The sequence below is a fragment of the Carassius carassius genome, chromosome 8 (assembly GCF_963082965.1).
Source record: "Carassius carassius chromosome 8, fCarCar2.1, whole genome shotgun sequence".
NCBI classification, from domain to species: domain Eukaryota; kingdom Metazoa; phylum Chordata; class Actinopteri; order Cypriniformes; family Cyprinidae; genus Carassius; species Carassius carassius.
Genome location: NC_081762.1, coordinates 32,696,287 through 32,713,889, shown reverse-complemented (window position 1 = coordinate 32,713,889; position 17,603 = coordinate 32,696,287). Strand labels below are relative to the sequence as shown.

The 17,603-nt window shown below is 42.8% G+C and overlaps 8 non-coding genes across 8 annotated transcripts; 6 read left to right on the top strand and 2 right to left on the bottom strand.

The window, feature by feature from the left end:
• Positions 1-226: 226 nt before the first annotated feature.
• On the top strand, positions 227-298 carry trnaq-cug (transfer RNA glutamine (anticodon CUG)). Its single transcript has one exon. It is a non-coding gene; the product is annotated as a tRNA-Gln (tRNA).
• A 1,194-nt stretch (positions 299-1,492) lies between these two features.
• trnai-aau (transfer RNA isoleucine (anticodon AAU)) lies at positions 1,493-1,566 on the top strand. Its single transcript has one exon. It is a non-coding gene; the product is annotated as a tRNA-Ile (tRNA).
• Positions 1,567-1,672: 106 nt separating this feature from the next.
• trnaf-gaa (transfer RNA phenylalanine (anticodon GAA)) lies at positions 1,673-1,745 on the top strand. Its single transcript has one exon. It is a non-coding gene; the product is annotated as a tRNA-Phe (tRNA).
• A 6,015-nt stretch (positions 1,746-7,760) lies between these two features.
• On the top strand, positions 7,761-7,832 carry trnap-ugg (transfer RNA proline (anticodon UGG)). The gene has a single exon. It is a non-coding gene; the product is annotated as a tRNA-Pro (tRNA).
• Positions 7,833-8,108: 276 nt separating this feature from the next.
• On the top strand, positions 8,109-8,181 carry trnaf-gaa (transfer RNA phenylalanine (anticodon GAA)). The gene has a single exon. It is a non-coding gene; the product is annotated as a tRNA-Phe (tRNA).
• Positions 8,182-8,316: 135 nt separating this feature from the next.
• Positions 8,317-8,388, top strand: trnaq-uug (transfer RNA glutamine (anticodon UUG)). Its single transcript has one exon. It is a non-coding gene; the product is annotated as a tRNA-Gln (tRNA).
• A 4,707-nt stretch (positions 8,389-13,095) lies between these two features.
• On the bottom strand, positions 13,096-13,167 carry trnaq-uug (transfer RNA glutamine (anticodon UUG)). The gene has a single exon. It is a non-coding gene; the product is annotated as a tRNA-Gln (tRNA).
• A 135-nt stretch (positions 13,168-13,302) lies between these two features.
• On the bottom strand, positions 13,303-13,375 carry trnaf-gaa (transfer RNA phenylalanine (anticodon GAA)). Its single transcript has one exon. It is a non-coding gene; the product is annotated as a tRNA-Phe (tRNA).
• Positions 13,376-17,603: the final 4,228 nt, after the last annotated feature.

Genomic DNA, 17,603 nt, shown 5'->3' with positions numbered 1-17,603 from the left:
CAGCTTCCCCACAGCCAGAGAGCTATCTGTTTCCAAGTTGGCCTCCAACCAAGCAGTTTCGGTTCCATGGTGTAATTGTCAGCACTCTGGGCTTTGAATCCAGTGATCTGAGTTCGAATCTCGGTGGAGCCTGTGTGCTTTCTTGCCTCAGGAAATGATAAAACAGCACTGGTTTGGCGATGGTGCCAGTGTTTGTGGCCCTGTGAGCAACAGCTGCTCCAGTTAAGGTTCCATGGTGTAATGGTTAGCACTCTGGACTCTGAATCCAGTGATCTGAGTTCAAATCTCGGTGGGACCTAGTTTGCGCAGGACAATGTCTGAAATACTTTTCGGCACCTTTTAGTCCAAAAAAAATAACTAACGTAGAGAGTGTGGCCGCATTGCATCGATGCTCAGTCTGTTTCTTTAGGGCAGTGGTTCTCAAACCTGTCCTGGAGGCACCCCTGCCCTGCACATTTTTATTGTCTCCCTTATTAGACACACCCAAATAAGGTCTCGCGGTCTCTACTAATGAGCTGATGATTTGAAACAGGTGTGTTAGATGAGGGAAACATTCAAAATGTGAAGGGCAGGGGTGCCTCCAGGACAGGATTGAAAACCACTGCTTTAGGGAACTGTGCGTAAAATGGCACTGTTTTGCAACCAATTTGCACAGGACCATGTCTGAAATACTTTTTGTCAGCTGTGAGCCCAAAAAAAGCTAACGTGGGAGTGTGGCAGCATTGCGTCAACGCTCAGTCGGTCTCTTTAGGGCAATGGTTTTCAAACCTTACCTGGAGGCACCCCTGCCCTGAACATTTTGTATGTCTCCCTTATTAGACACACCCAAATCAGGTCTTGCAGTCTCTACTAATGAGCTGATGATTTGAAACAGGTGTGTTAGAGGAGGGGAAATGCGAAATGTGCAGTGCAGGGATGCCTCCAGGACAGGATTGAAAACCACTGATCTAGGGATGTGTGAGTAAAAGGGCAGGAGCCAACTTGGAGAATGCGGGCATCGATCCCGCTACCTCTCGCATGCTAAGCAAGCGCTCTACCATTTGAGCTAATTCCCCTGGCCTTTCAAGAACGACGAGCATAGCTGGGAATGACGGGTTTGATGCAAAGAGGCTGTCCCTCCTCTGGGCTTGCTCCTTTGCACTGGCCGAGATTATGTTGTCGAATTAACAAAGAGATTAAGCTTTTGTGTTTAAGGACCTTCTCGGTCTTGTTACGCCAGTATGCATGTGTATGGATTCTTGTATTATGTAGGCTACCTTGGAACACTCGGGTCATGCAGACAACTTCTCACCTCTTTTGCTCACACTGACTTAAAGTCTAAGGAAGCGGTTCTCAATTGTAGTCCTCGCTCCCCCCAGGTCTGCATGTTTTGCATGTCTCTCTTTGTTAGCACACCTGATTCGGGTTGAAACGTGAAGCTTTATTGTCTCATTGGATTCACAAACATTATGGCAGGTTTTTTTCAATCAGGCAGACACTGATGTCTAAGCCAGGCCGGTTAGCTCAGCTGGTTAGAGCGTTGTGCTAATAACGCCAAGGACGCGGGTTCGATCCCCGTACTGGCCAGCTGTTTTTATTGTCTGGGGGCTCATCTCTGCTCTGCTCTTCATCTCCGACAAAGAGTAGGGTGATCTCACTGAAATGCCTGCTTGCTATGCAAAGGTTTGTTGTTGCCGAAATAGCTCAGTTGGGAGAGCGTTAGACTGAAGATCTAAAGGTCCCTGGTTCGATCCCGGGTTACGGCAACATCTCCCACACTTTTCCCTTTTTTGAGGCGGGCCATTGACCAAAAATCACTGGGTTCCAACCTCTCTGTATAACTGCTTCCCCACAGCCAGAGAGCTATCTGTTTCCAAGTTGGCCTCAAACTAATCAGTTTCGGTTCCATGGTGTAATGGTCAGCACTCTGGGCTTTGAATCCAGCGATCTGAGTTCGAATCTTGGTGGAGCCTGTGTGCTTTCTTGCCACAGGAAAAGATAAAACAGCACTAGTTTGGCGATGGTGCCAGTGTTTGTGGCCCTGTGAGCAACAGCTGCACCAGTTAAGGTTCCATGGTGTAATGGTTAGCACTCTGGACTCTGAATCCAGTGATCCGAGTTCAAATCGCGGTGGGACCTATTTTGCCACCAGTTTGCGCAAGACAATGTCTGAAATACTTTTCGGCACCTTTTAGTCCAAAAAAATTAACTAACGTAGAGAGTGTGGCCGCATTGCATCGATGCTCAGTCTGTCTCTTTAGGGCAGTGGTTCTCAAACCTGTCCTGGAGGCACCCCTGCCCTTGCACATTTTTATTGTCTCCCTTATTAGACACACCCAAATAAGGTCTCGCGGTCTCTACTAATGAGCTGATGATTTGAAACAGGTGTGTTAGATGAGGGAAACATTCAAAATGTGAAGGTTGGAGAGGACGGAAGTTTTTGGACGAAGCGAAGGCAGATTGCAACCGAACTGTATTGTGAGTGTAACTGACTGCAAATGGACAAGAATTTAAGAAGTTTATAGTAGAGTCTGAAGTCAAACCTGATACTATTTGCATTCAAGAGACCTGGCTAAGGCCTCACCTTGATTTTATTATACCTGGTTATGAGTCTGTTAGGTTTGATAGAGGTGGGAATCAGGGTGGAGGATGTGCAACATTTGTAAGGAATGGGATACCATTTAGAAGAATAGAAACTACAACAGAAATAGAATGTGTAATTACTGAAATTTATAAATCAGATGGACACTTAGTAGTAATAAACTTATATAACCCTAGTAAATCATTAAACCTAGAAACATTAGAGGGAATAATAAGTAGACAAGGGAACCGGAAAGAAATATGGTGTGGAGACTTCAATGCACATAATAGTCTTTGGGGAAGTAAGCATACAGATAATAATGGAGAAGCAGTGGAGGAAATGATGAATGTTAGGCAATTAGTTTGTTTAAATAATGGGAATGGTACAAGAATTGATATACGTTCTAACACACTGTCTTGTATTGATCTCACTCTGGTCTCTAATAAAATGTCACACTCTTGTGAATGGAAGGTGATAGAAAGTACAAGTATTGGAAGTGACCATTTTCCAATATTTTGCTCTATAAATATTGAAATAGATCTCCAAGAAAGGCCTAATCATAAGAAATGGGAGTTTGAAAAAGCTGATTGGGAAAAATTAAAAAAAATATGTTGTATTTCAGCAGAGACAGTCTCAATGCAGGGTGATATTGAGGAATGTGCATCTGAGGTTACACATTTAATAATGAATGCAGCATTAAAAAGCATACAATTTAAGTCAGTTGGGGGGAATAGGAAAATGGTCCCATGGTGGAATGATACATGTACAAAAGCTATTAAAGAACGAAATCGGGCAATGAGAATGTTAAGAGGTAATTTGAACCAAGATAACTTAATTGATTATCAGAGGAAAAAGGCTCAGGCACGAAGAATAATTAAGAATAGTAAACAAAATGCATGGAAGAACTATTGTTCTACTATAGGGAGGGAAGTTAAAATAGGAGAAGTGTGGTCAATGATGAAGAAAATGAGTGGGAAAAAAGTGTATACTAAAATACCTGTATTAGAGGATGATGGAATACTGGCAATAACAGATAAAGAAAAGGCAAATGCATTGGGAAAGAAGTTTGCCAGTATTCATAGTGGGGATCATTTGGATGATATACATAGATTACATAAAGAGAAGGTTCTTAAAGAAAATAGAGATGTGTTTATTAAAAAAGATTGTGAGGAATGTACTATGGATGCAGAAATAAACTTGAATGAACTAGTGATAGTATTAAATGATATTAAGAATACTGCTACAGGAGAAGATCAACTAAGTTACATCATGTTCCAGAAAATACCTGGTAAAGTATTGCAGATAATATTAAAGTTATTTAACAAGATATGGGAAGACGGTAAAATACCAAAAAGCTGGAAAAGAGCATTAATATTGCCATTTAATAAACCTGGGAAAGACCCGAATAATGCTGGTAATTATAGACCTATTGCCCTTACGTCACATCTCTGCAAGTGGATGGAGAAGATACTAGTCAGAAGACTTAACTGGACCCTCGAATATAGAGGATTATTCGCACCATATCAAAGTGGATTTAGGAAAGGGCGTTCCACAATGGATGCGGTGGTGAAAGTAAGCAATGAAATAGAAAAAACTTTTAAAATGAAAGAAATAATGAGTATTGTGTTCTTTGATATTGAAAAAGCTTATGATTCCATGTGGAGGGAAGGGCTGTTAATTAAAATGAACCAAATGGGAATTAGAGGTAGGTTTTATAATTGGGTCTTAGACTTTCTGTCAGAAAGAAGATTTAGAGTTAGAGTGGGATCAGGAATTTCTGAGGAATTTGAAATTGGTAATGGAATTCCACAAGGTAGTGTTATTAGTCCAGTTTTATTTAATGTTATGATCAATGATATTTTTATGAATCTGGACAGAAGGATTGGATCAGCTTTGTATGCAGATGATGGGGCCATCTGGGCAAGAGGATGAGATCCTATAAGGGTAAGAAATAAAATCAAGGAAGCCATAGGAAAGGTAGAACAATGGTCGTATAGCTGGGGCTTTAAGCTTTCTCCAAGTAAGTCTTGCCATATGATATTTACAAGGAAGAAAGGGATAGAAAAACAGAACCTACAGTTATATGGACATAATATGGAAACAGTAGATCATTTTAAATATCTTGGTATGTGGTAAGACCAAAAGGGAACATGGAAAATACACATTGAAAAGGTGGAATCAAAATGCAAGAAAGTCATCAATTTAATGAGAGCAGTAGTGGGGAAAGACTGGGGAGCAAATAAACAATCACTAATATATATTTACAGGGCTTTAATGAGGTCAACAATCGATTATGGATGTTATGTATATGGAGCAGCAGCTAAAACACATTTACTGAAGCTAGATAGAATTAGTAACAAAGCATTGAGGATATGTGCAGGTGTAATGAGATCAACACCAATTAAAGCAATACAGGTTGAGTTAGGAGAAGTGCCGTCAGATCTGAGAAGAGATAAGCTCATGCTTACATATTGGAGTCGCTTAAGTGGATGTGGACATGAAAATCATGCAAAAAGTGTTATTCAAGAATGTTGGGAGTATAGGTCTTTTAAAGGTAATGGCTTTGGATGGGTAACAAAGACAAAATCAGAGGAATATAGAGTGAAAAATATATGGTTTAATTCACCTATACCTATTAGTAATATACCTATATGGTTATTTACCAAAACTGAGATAGACTTAAACATTTTGGAACTAAAAAATGAATGGGAAGAGAGTGAGAAAGGACACCTGGCAAGTCAATAGAAATTTATACAGATGGATCTAAGGATGAGAAGGACAATGTAGGAATAGGAATATATATACCAACAATGGACATAAGTATTGGAAAAAGATTACCTGATCAGGCTTCAGTGTATACGGCAGAGATGATGGCGATTATTGTAGGACTACAGTGGGTTGAGGAAGTAAAACCAGACAGAGTGGTGTGTTGTGTTGATTCTGTAGCAGCTTTATATAGTATTTAAAATATGAAATCTAGTAGAGAAGATCTAATGCTAGAAATCCAACAAAGTTTATTTAGATTACAGAGACTACAGATAGATGTGAGATTATGTTGGGTACCTGCTCATATAGGAATAAAAGGGAATGAGGGAGCAGATAAAATCGCAAAAAAATAATCCAGGACAAATGATAAAATAAATATACCCCTTGGAAAAGGAGAGGCTAAGGCAATAATCAAAAAAGAAATTATGAAAAAATGGCAGGACAGGTGGGATGTGGATAAAAGTGGAAGGAAATATTACAGATTGCAAAAATCTATTAATGCACAGGGGGTGAATAGAAGTAACAGAAGAGAGGAGAGTGTTTTAACCAGGCTAAGGTTTGATCACACAGGATTAAATAAAACATTGGTTTTAATGGGTAAAAGCCAATCTGATGAATGTATAGAATGTAGGTCCAAGGAAGATGGTGAACACGTATTATTGCATTGTAAGAAATATAGGGATGAGAGGATGAGACTAAATCAAAAGATAAGTCGGGTAGGAAGAAAGTGGAATATTGAAGGTTTGTTAGGCACAACAGGAGATGGGGTAAAGGATGCACAGAAAGCAGTTGTACAATATTTGAAAAATATTGGAATATATAATAGGATTTAGGTAGTATTTTTTTTTTTTTTTTTTTTTTGATTGATGATATAGTCATGATAATATCTTCTCATGTTACATACTCCTATACAGTAGGTGGCGGTATGCACCTTTATAGTCATGGTTGCAATCTGCCATAAAACGAAAAGAAGAAAAAGAAGAAGAAGGTCTCGCGGTCTCTACTAATGAGCTGATGATTTGAAACAGGTGTGTTAGATGAGGGAAACATTCAAAATGTGAAGGGCAGGGGTGCCTCCAGGACAGGTTTGAAAACCACTGCTTTAGGGAACTGTGCGTAAAATGGCACTGTTTTGCAACCAATTTGCACAGGACCATGTCTGAAATACTTTTTGGCAGCTGTGAGCCCAAAAAAAGCTAACGTCGGAGTGTGGCAGCATTGCGTCAACGCTCAGTCGGTCTCTTTAGGGCAATGGTTTTCAAACCTTTCCTGGAGGCACCCCTGCCCTGAACATTTTGTATGTCTCCCTTATTAGACACACCCAAATCGGGTCTTGCAGTCTCTACTAATGAGCTGATGATTTGAAACAGGTGTGTTAGATGAGGGGAAATGCGAAATGTGCAGGGCAGGGATGCCTCCAGGACAGGATTGAAAACCACTGATCTAGGGATGTGTGAGTAAAAGGGCAGGAGCCAACTCGGAGAATGCGGGCATCGATCCCACTACCTCTCGAATGCTAAGCAAGCACTCTACCATTTCAGCTAATTCCCCTGGCCTTTCAAGAATGACGAGCATAGCTGGGAATGACGGGTTTGATGCAAAGAGGCTGTCCCTCCTTTGGCCTTGCTCCTTTGCACTGGCCTCGGTCTTGTTACGCCAGTATGCATGTGTATGGATTCTTGTATTATGTAGGCTACCTTGGAACACTCGGATCATGCAGACAACTTCTCACCTCTTTTGCTCACACTGACTTAAAGTCTAAGGAAGCGGTTCTCAATTCTAGTCCTCGCTCCCCCCAGGTCTGCATGTTTTGCATGTCTCTCTTTGTTAGCACACCTGATTCGGATAATCAGCTCATTAGAAGTGAGCTCCTAGTGATTGACATGGTCCCTACACAGTGTTCATTGCTCCCCACTCCCTGAGCAGGGGAAATCCGTCAAAGTATACTTCACTTTGGAACATTGGTTCACGGATTTGTGCTGCGCAACTTCTTCACACATGGAGAAGTGTGACATCATTTACCTCTGTATACCTCGATACACCACTGTATTACTCACTATGAATTGAACGTATACATACGCTTTGAACTTGAATCACGGAGGGATGTCATGTGATGTCCAGTTCTCAGGTCACTTACGTTCGAATGGAACAAATGTCTGAAGCTATACGAGAAACTTACAAAATGTGAAGAGCAGGGGGCGCGAGGACTGGAATTGAGACCCGCTGGTCTAAGTGACATCTGACCATTTCAGCTGTCCTCCCTAACATCCCTCTACATGTTAGATACAGCCCCATTTTTAGGTCAATTAAGAGGCCAACTTGCATTCGTTAGCCTTTCACACTGTCTCGAGGACTTTGATTGCTTCCACGTTAGTTCATGTTCCTTCTTTTGTTGTTGCTGAAATAGCTCTTTTTTCTTGGCTTTGGGCAAAAAGGCTCGTTGGTCTAGGGGTATGATTCTCGCTTTGGGTGCGAGAGGTCCCGGGTTCAAATCCCGGACGAGCCCTTGTTCAGGTTAAAACATGAAGCTTTATTGTCTCATTGCATTCACAAACATTATAGCTGGTTTTTTTCAATCAGGCAGACACTAATGGCTAAGCCAGGCCGGTTAGCTCAGCTGATTAGTGCGTGGTGCTAATAATGCCTAGGTCGCGCGTTCGATCCCCGCACTGGCCAGCTGTTTTTATTGTCTGGGGGCTCATCTCTGCTCTGCTCTTCAGCTCCGACAAAGAGTAGGGTGATCTCACTGAAATCCCTGCTTGCTAAGCAGAGGTTTGTTGTAGCCGAAATAGTTCAGTTGGGAGAGTGTTAGACTGAAGATCTAAAGGTCCCTGGCTCGATCCCGGGTTTTGGCAACATCTCCCACACTTTTCCCTTTTTTGAGGCGGGCCATTGACCAAAAATCACTGGGTTCCAACCTCTCTGTATAACTGCTTCCCCACAGCCAGAGAGCTATCTGTTTCCAAGTTGGCCTCCAACCAAGCAGTTGTGGTTCCATGGTGTAATGGTCAGCACTCTGGGCTTTGAATCCAGCGATCTGAGTTCGAATCTCGGTGGAGCCTGTGTGCTTTCTTGCCGCAGGAAAAGATAAAACAGCACTAGTTTGGCAATGGTGCCAGTGTTTGTGGCCCTGTGAGCAACAGCTGCACCAGTTAAGGTTCCATGGTGTAATGGTTAGCACTCTGGACTCTGAATCAAGTGATTTATGTTCAAATCTCCGTGGGACCTATTTTGCCACCAGTTTGCGCAGGACAATGTCTGAAATACTTTTCGCCACCTTTTATTCCAAAAAAATTAACTAACGTAGAGAGTGTGGCCGCATTACATCGATGCTCAGTCTGTCTCTTTAGGGCAGTGGTTCTCAAACCTGTCCTGGAGGCACCCCTGCCCTGCACATTTTTATTGTCTCCCTTATTAGACACACCCAAATGCGGTCTCTACTAATGAGCTGATGATTTGAAACAGGTGTGTTAGATGAGGGAAACATTCAAAATGTGAAGGGCAGGGGTGCCTCCAGGACAGGTTTGAAAACCACTGCTTTAGGGAACTGTGCGTAAAATGGCACTGTTTTGCAACCAATTTGCACAGGACCATGTCTGAAATACTTTTTGGCAGCTGTGAGCCCAAAAAAAGCTAACGTGGGAGTGTGGCAGCATTGCGTCAACGCTCAGTCGGTCTCTTTAGGGCAATGGTTTTCAAACCTTTCCTGGAGGCACCACTGCCCTGGGGCCTCATTTATAAAGCGTGCGTACGCACAAAACGGGGCTGGAAACGTACGTACGCCAGTTCCCACGCAAAGGTTGTGATCTATAAAAAACAAACTTGACGGGAGAATGTGCGCACCTTTAAGCAAACTTTGAGCCGTGCGTACGCACATTCTGGAGACAAAGGGAATTGGCGACACCGATGGTGAGGTCGTGAACTGAAGTTAGATTGTAGAAAATAAATGTGAGAAGAACGATTATAAGAATGAATGACATTTAATTTTCACTCCATTTCATACGTTATATCCACATTATCATGAAGATTAAATCCAACAGTGTTATTTGTGCCGATTGTTTTAGGCTATATACATCTAGTAAAATCCAAACGTAATTCAAAATGTATTAAAAGTAAAATAAAATAATAATCAGCGCTGCCTTACAGTCACATTGTCCACAACGGGAGCACAGGAGGACATGGCGCGATACATGTGATAGCCTACAGAATAGCATGAAATACCCTTTTATTAGAGAACTGCAGAACACAGTGTATAAAGGAAATATTTTCCTTAATGTACATAGCCTATATCATAAAATGTCAAAGTCTGCAAATACAGTCATGAAGCACAATCGCTACTCATCATCGGTCCTAACTATTACGGTGTTCATTACAAAACCGTCAAGAAGCATGTGTTCACTATAACATTTTCGTCTTAAATTTTCGCCCACAAATTAATTAAGTGATTTTGTCAAGGTGTTAACGATCAGTCTATTTGCTAGAAACATATAAATTCTCCGGTGACCCGGGTATGTAATGCTTCATGATGGCACTCCTGGCACTGTTGGAGGATTACGCTAATGGCAGAATAAGGAGAGAACGAGTTTTCAGGGACCATGATGATTTCCTGGCCCATGATGATGACTGGCTAATAAGCCGATTTAGATTCCCTAGAGCTGTGCTCTTGGATCTATGTGCTGAATTGGGTCCAGTATTAGAGAGGGCAACACGCCGGAACCATGCCATCCCAGTCCAAATACAAGTCCTCACCACTCTGGGGTTGTTGGCAACCGGCTGTTTCCAGCGGGAATTGGCAGACAGGTAAATTAATAATATAAAAAAACTATAAGTAATCCTCAAATTTGTCTCTAAGACCTTTTTGTATATGAAATAATTCTATTGGAATCTATCATCTCACCCTATAGGTCTGGTATATCACAGCCGTCCCTGAGTGCCATAATATCTGTCGTTTTAAATGGTATACTTAATATGGTTAGTCGATACATCAGGTTCCCCTACACTGTGCGAGAACAGGCCGAAATTAAAACGCAATTTGCAGCAATGTCTGGTTTCCCAAATGTAATCGGCGCAATTGACTGCACTCATGTTGCTATAAGGGCACCATCTGAAAATGAATTTGCTTATGTTAATAGAAAGCATGTGCATTCTATTAATGTGCAAATCATATGTGACTCCAACATGACCCTCACAAACATTGTGGCACGCTGGCCTGGTTCAACACATGATTCCTTTATCTTGACACATAGCAGTGTAGGGAACAGACTAAATGCAGGCGCAGTACGTGATGGCTGGCTTCTTGGTGAGTTTAACAATATTAAAAAGTAGAAACTGTAACAATTTTGTTTTTAATATAATTATAACCTGCAGGCGACAGTGGCTACCCCCTGAGACGCTGGCTCCTCACCCCATTTTTAAACCCGCAGAGGAAACTCATTATAACGAGGTCCACTCTCGTGCCCGCGCAGTTGTGGAGCGTGCCATCGGCATCCTGAAATGCAGATGGCGTGCTCTGGATGCCTCGGGTGGCAGACTTTTATACCATCCAGCAAAAGTGTGCAAGATTGTCAGGGCGTGTGGTGTTTTGCACAATATAGCACTGAGAAACGGTATTCCTCTCCCTCCTGATCTCCCTCTACCCCAGCATTACGACCCCGAGCCACAGCCCCCTGGCCGACAAGAGGGATATCAACGAGGTGCAAGAATCCGTGAGGATGTCATGCGGCGTTTGTAAAGAAAGACAAAACTCAAGGTTCATGTTTTAACTGCATCTTTTAATGATTGTGCAATTTCTTGCATCACTTCTCTCATCTGCCGTAGCTCATCTGCAACCCTGTTGACAGCGTTTATTATCTCTCGCTGTAACTGCAGGACTGCGTCAGTGAGTACCCGACCACTTTTGGACGTGCCAGACGCAGAAGGGGCACTGCTTTGAGCCGGACGCTGTGCATCTGCATCTGAGAACCCCTCACCCTGAACCTCCTGTTCATTTACAGCTTCAGACTCCGGAAGGACTGGAGGACAAACAATTGGCAACATTTATCCATTTATCACCCCACACACTCAAATGTACAGCGTTAATGATTAAAAATCGGTTTAACCTTGCTCCTCTGTGGTTTCAGTCACGTCAGTGTCTCCCTCCTTTTCCGACACAATACCACACACGCTGACCTCCCCAATTATAGCCGCGATTTTGCTGTCCACTGATGTGAGATCAGCTGTACATGGGCCCCCACCAGTTGCAGCCACGCTCTGGCGGTGGGAGGACAGTTTTCTCTTTGCCTCCACCTTGAATGAATGAGAATCTTTATTTCACATATTTTGCATACTGTAAGCACATGTAAATAAAACTTTTTGAAAATCAATATTGCTATTTATATAGGTATATAGCCTAATAAAACACAAATGTAATATGTTGGTAAAAAAAAAATTTGTATACCTTCAGGTCGGACCATTTTTTCTTTAATTCTGCAACTGTCCGTTCTGTCCCACTGACACAATTGACGGCAGAAGCAATACTTTGCCACTCGCACTGCTTCTTTTTATTAGTGACCCCACTGCTGTGGCCACCAAATAACACAGTTTTCCGAGCCTCCACCTCCCCTACAAGTGTTTCAATCTCAGTATCTGAGAAATTACGTTTTTTTCCTCTTTTCTCACCTGTCGCCATTATTAAAATTAGGCTAACAGAAATGCACGTTTTCACTTTCTTGGATTAATTAATTGGCGGGTCGCATGCCAGTTTTCCAGGTATATATGGGATTCCACTCTCATTTACATGCTGATCAGCAATCATGAGGTGATTTGCATTGACTATTTATGGTTAAAAATGGGCGTGTACAGGGCGGGATATGAGGCTGGTTCACGTACGCACATCTGCGGGTGATCTGTGATTTATAAAGGGAACATTGCTTACAGGTGTGCGTACGCACGGTTTTATAAATCGGAATATTTTTTGGCGTACGCCATTTTTGGCTTTTGGGCGCACGTAAACTTTTAGTAAAGATCCTACGCATAGTTTTATAAATGAGACCCCAGCTCATTAGTAGAGACTGCAAGACCTGATTCGGGTGTGTCTAATAAGGGAGACATACAAAATGTTCAGGGCAGGGGTGCCTCCAGGAAAGGTTTGAAAACCATTGCCCTAAAGAGACCGACTGAGCATTGACGCAATGCTGCCACACTCCCACGTTAGCTTTTTTTGGGCTCATAGCTACCAAAAAGTATTTCAGACATGGTCCTGTGCAAATTGGTTGCAAAACAGTGCCATTTTACGCACAGTTCCCTAAAGCAGTGGTTTTCAAACCTGTCCTGGAGGCACCCCTGCCCTTCATATTTTGAATGTTTCCCTCATCTAACACACCTGTTTCAAATCATCAGCTCATTAGTAGAGACCGTGAGACCTTATTTGGGTGTGTCTAATAAGGGAGACAATAAAAATGTGCAGGGCAGGGTGCCTCCAGGACAGGTTTGAGAACCACTGCCCTAAAGAGACAGACTGAGCATCGATGCAATGCGGCCACACTCTCTACGTTAGTTAATTTTTTGGGACTAAAAGGTGCCGAAAAGTATTTCAGACATTGTCCTGCGCAAACTGGTGGCAAAATAGGTCCCACCGAGATTTGAACTCGGATCACTGGATTCAGAGTCCAGAGTTCTAACCATTACACCATGGAACCTTAACTGGTGCAGCTGTTGCTCACAGGGCCACAAACACTGGCACCATCGCCAAACTAGTGCTGTTTTATCTTTTCCAGTGGCAAGAAACACACAGGCTCCACCGAGATTCGATCTCAGATCGCTGGATTCAAAGCCCAGAGTGCTGACCATTACACCATGGAACCGAAACTGATTGGTTGGAGGCCAACTTGGAAACAGATAGCTCTCTGGCTGTGGGGAAGCAGTTATACAGAGAGGTTGGAACCCAGTGATTTTTGGTCAATGGCCCTCCTCAAAAAAGGGAAAAGTGTGGGAGATGTTGCCGAAACCCGGAATCGAACCAGAGACCTTTAGATCTTCAGTCTAACGCTCTCCCAACTGAGCTATTTTGGCTACAACAAACCTCTGCTTAGCAAGCAGGGATTTCAGTGAGATCACCCTACTCTTTGTCAGAGCTGAAGAGCAGATCAGAGATGAGCCCCCAGACAATAAAAACAGCTGGCCAATACGGGGATCGAACCCACGACCTTGGAGTTATAGCACCACGCTCTAACCAGCTGAGCTAACTTAGCCCTCCGTGTCTGCCTGATTGGAAAAAACCTGCCATAATGTTTGTGAATGCAATGAGACAATAAAGCTTAACGTTTTAACCTGAACAAGGGCTCGTCCAGGATTTGAAACCGGGACCTTTCGCACCCAAAGCGAGAATCATACCCCTAGACCAACGAGCCTTCTTGCCCAAAGCCAAGAAAAAAGAGCTATTTCAGCATCAACAAAAGAAGGAACATGAACTAATGTGGAAGCAATCAAAGTCCTCGAGACAGTGTGAAAGGCTAACGAATGCAAGTTGGCCTCTTAATTGACCTAAAAATGGGGCTGTATCTAACATGTAGAGGGATGTTAGGGAGGACAGCTGAAACGGTCAGATGTCACTTAGACCAGCGGGTCTCAATTCCAGTCCCGGAAGGGAGGAGGCCAACTTGGAAACAGATAGCTCTCTGGCTGTGGGGAAGCAGTTATACCTGTTCCTCTGGGTGTAACGGGACACAGAAGCAGCAGCGCCGGAGCAGGCGCAGGAGCAGGCGGAGCTGGGCCTGGACCGGATGTCAAAGCACCAGAAGATGGAATCACCATCGACACAGTCATGTCTGGGTTAAGGACTAGTGTGCCTAACAGTGACCCAGGTGCTGAAATGGGCTGCACAACTCCTGCTGCTGTGGGGACGGGTGCGATAGGGCACTCCCTTTTGGCAGAAGTGGGCCGGCGACCCGGTCGCAGAATTGGAGCCTGTCCTTCTCGATTTGGCGGAAGGATAAATTGATGTTTTGGGCCTGATGTTGATGGCACGTCATCCAATTTTTCCCTCGGCAGAGGAAGCTGCGTATCAGCCACATCAATTGGGTCAGATGGAGTCAGTCCCTGGGCGAGGACACTCATTTCCTGATTCTTCTGCTGCCGTTGAAACCTGAAAGTTAATTACTTGAAAAAAAAAAAAAAAAAAAATATATATATATATATATATATATATATATATATATATATATATATATATATATGTGTGTGTGTGTGTGTGTGTGTGTGTGTGTCTGTGTACAGAAGTATTCAGTTCCCTTGAACCAAATAATGTGCCTTGCTTACCACTGAATGAGTGTCCTCTGGTTCAGCTCAAACAGCTGGATCATTGTTTCATCCATCAGCCTTCGACTGTTAAGCACCAGGTCTCGGATGTGGTGGTAATCTGAAAGGATTTTAGACCACCTGGGGGTGCAAACTCCAGCCATCTTGGTCGGTGACTTGTGTAAAGCACACAGCTTCATACAAATGGCCTCAACCAAGCGGCTGGTGCTGGGCCACTGTGCTGGACCCCCAGGATGTCCAATCAGACACCGTTTCACACTCTCCACACCCGGTGTGACTCCGGACCGCTTCGGTGCCTTAAAGCGCCCATGTGTCAGCTGAGGCTGATGTCGAGGCTGATAGTTGACCCGCTGTTTATCAACATCAGGGAGAACTGTCCACAGCTGGATGGCCTCTGTCACCTGCAGGTCGGTGAGGTAAGGAGCCTCACGAAGACCCACCAGGAAACCAGCCAGATCCTGGACCTTGTCCCACCCAGCGATGCCATCAGGTCCAATGACTGCTCCCTAGTAAATGCAGATTAGTGTTAATATACACTTCCAGTTTTTTACATTTTTTAAAGAATTCTGCTCAACAAGCCTGCATTTATTTTATTCAAATACAACAAAAGCCATTATATTGTGAAATAATTTTACTATTTAAAATAAAAATGCTTTCTATTTGAATATAGTTTAAAGTGTAAGTTATTTCTGTGATGCACAGCTGTATTTTTAGCATCATTCAGATATCCTGATTTGTTGTTCTAGAAACCTTTTTTTATTGATATTATTATCAATATTTAGAACAGTTGTGTACATTTTGTTCAAGATTCTTTGATGAATAGAAGGATCAAAGATAAGAGTTTATCTGTAATAAAAAGCTTTTTTAACATTATACACTATACCATCCAAAAGTGTGGAGTCAGAACATTTAAATCATTATATATTTAGTATTAAATTATAGAAATTAATACTTTTATTTAGCAAGGACGCATTAAATAAATGATAAAGACATTTATAATGTTACAATATATACTGAACTTTCTATTCATCAAAGAAACCTAAACAAAAAATCTCTAGGAGCTATTTTTAACCTAATAATAATAATAATAATAATATAGCACCCGGCACCCGGTTTTTTTTAGCAGCAAATTGGAATGATTTCTGAAGTATCGTGTGCCCTGAGTAATGATGCTAAAATTCAGCATTGAAATCACAAGACTGAATTACTTTTTTAAATATATTCAAATGGATAGCAGTTATTTTAAATAGTAAAAATATTTCAAAATATTACTGCTTTTGTTGTATTTTGAATCAAATAAATGCAGGCTTAAAAAAAAACACCTTGCTTGTAGTGTATTTGGAATAAAACGAGACTGAAACAAAATAAAGCCCTTAGAGTGTCTTACCTGAGCCTCGCCGGAGACACTGCTTCCAGTGTCAGATGGCTGTGACAGCACTGAAGAGGCAGGGGCGAGATGCTGTCCCTCTCCTCCAGATGATGTGGACGGCTCAGCCAGTGATGCTGGGGACTGAGGCAGAGGCAAAGATGAGGGGCTGTTTCTGAGATCACGGCAGGGGTCATCCTCATACAGCACTGGAACTGTGATGTCCTCCATGCTCTCTTGCTCAAACCCCTCATCTAGCAGGTCCTGATCATCAACCTCCTCCACCAGCCGGTCTTCCTCCTCTGGGTTCTGGAGCACTGGAGTCAGTGTTTTGCCAGTCTGGCTGTAAAGGTACTCGATTCCCAGCAATTCACCTACAATAATAAAATAATGAAAAAAGAAAAAAAGTGCTCTTAATAATTTATCAAGTACATTGGAGTCTAAATAGATAACTTAATAGAATATTGCAAAAGAACAAATTAAATTTCTTACCTGTATATGCTCCAGGAGGGCGATAGCGCTCATCCCAGGGCTTCCCAAAGACTATTCGGCTAAGCCGGTCCACAGCCTCTCTCATGGCACTGCCATATGTCCGAATGGAGGACGCCCGTTTTATGGCATCTTCCATTCGGTCATCATTCCAACGCATCAAGCCCTCAAGGAGATAGGCCTGAAAATGCGCATCGCTGGCACTGGTTCCTAAAAGTTAAATAATATTAAAAAATATATAAAAAAGGGTTTTATATGTCACATATGTACAATATATGTACTACACATAAGGTGCTCTGAAGTAACTTGTATACTACATTTAATAGAGTTGTGTAACTAAATTAAAAATGATTGTCACTTATTCCTGTATTACTAGTGACTTGTTAGTCAAGACAGCTTTGTCAATGCTAATGACATTAAAAAGTAATTGTAATGTAGAGTGTGACATTTATTAATGCGGCATTACTTTAAAGTGATGGAAGCAGTTACAGTGCTTATATTTTCTACAGAAAAATAATAATCCATGTGCATGTAATACCTGGAATAAAACGGTTCAGGTGGAGGTGGAACGACTCCAAGGAGGTAGAGCCACGAGCACACCTGTAGCAGCACAGCTCCACGCTGCCTTTCTTCAGTGTCCCTGTCTTCATGTACAGCGGAAAGTCCTCTGGGTCTTGTATACACTGGACGTGCTTGCGCTGTTCCTTCCATATCTGCTGGATCCGTTCGTGGTCCAGCAGAGGAACTCCCAGGGGGTCCTTCCCATCCGCACTGTCAAAATGATCAATCAGTGACCCAATCAATCTGGCGGTCTCCTCCACCCCCCTGGTCCTCCTCCGGCAGTGCAGTGCCAACTCCCTCCGGGTAATGCGAGCACTGACCGCCTTTTCTGAGATGTGGCCAGTCTTCTTTGCCGCCAGGTCACTCTCTTTTGCAGAGCGAAGAGCAGCCACATCCTCTGGATCCCACTGAAAGATGCACGTGGACAGACGTGCCATGAAGATCCCGTAGAGTGGATGAGCCTCTGTCGTGACACCTGCAGCAAATCGCCGCATGAAGTGCCAGATGTCGAGGCGCACTACAAGCTCATCCCACTCCGAAAACATGATCTTCGCCCGCGATTGGCCA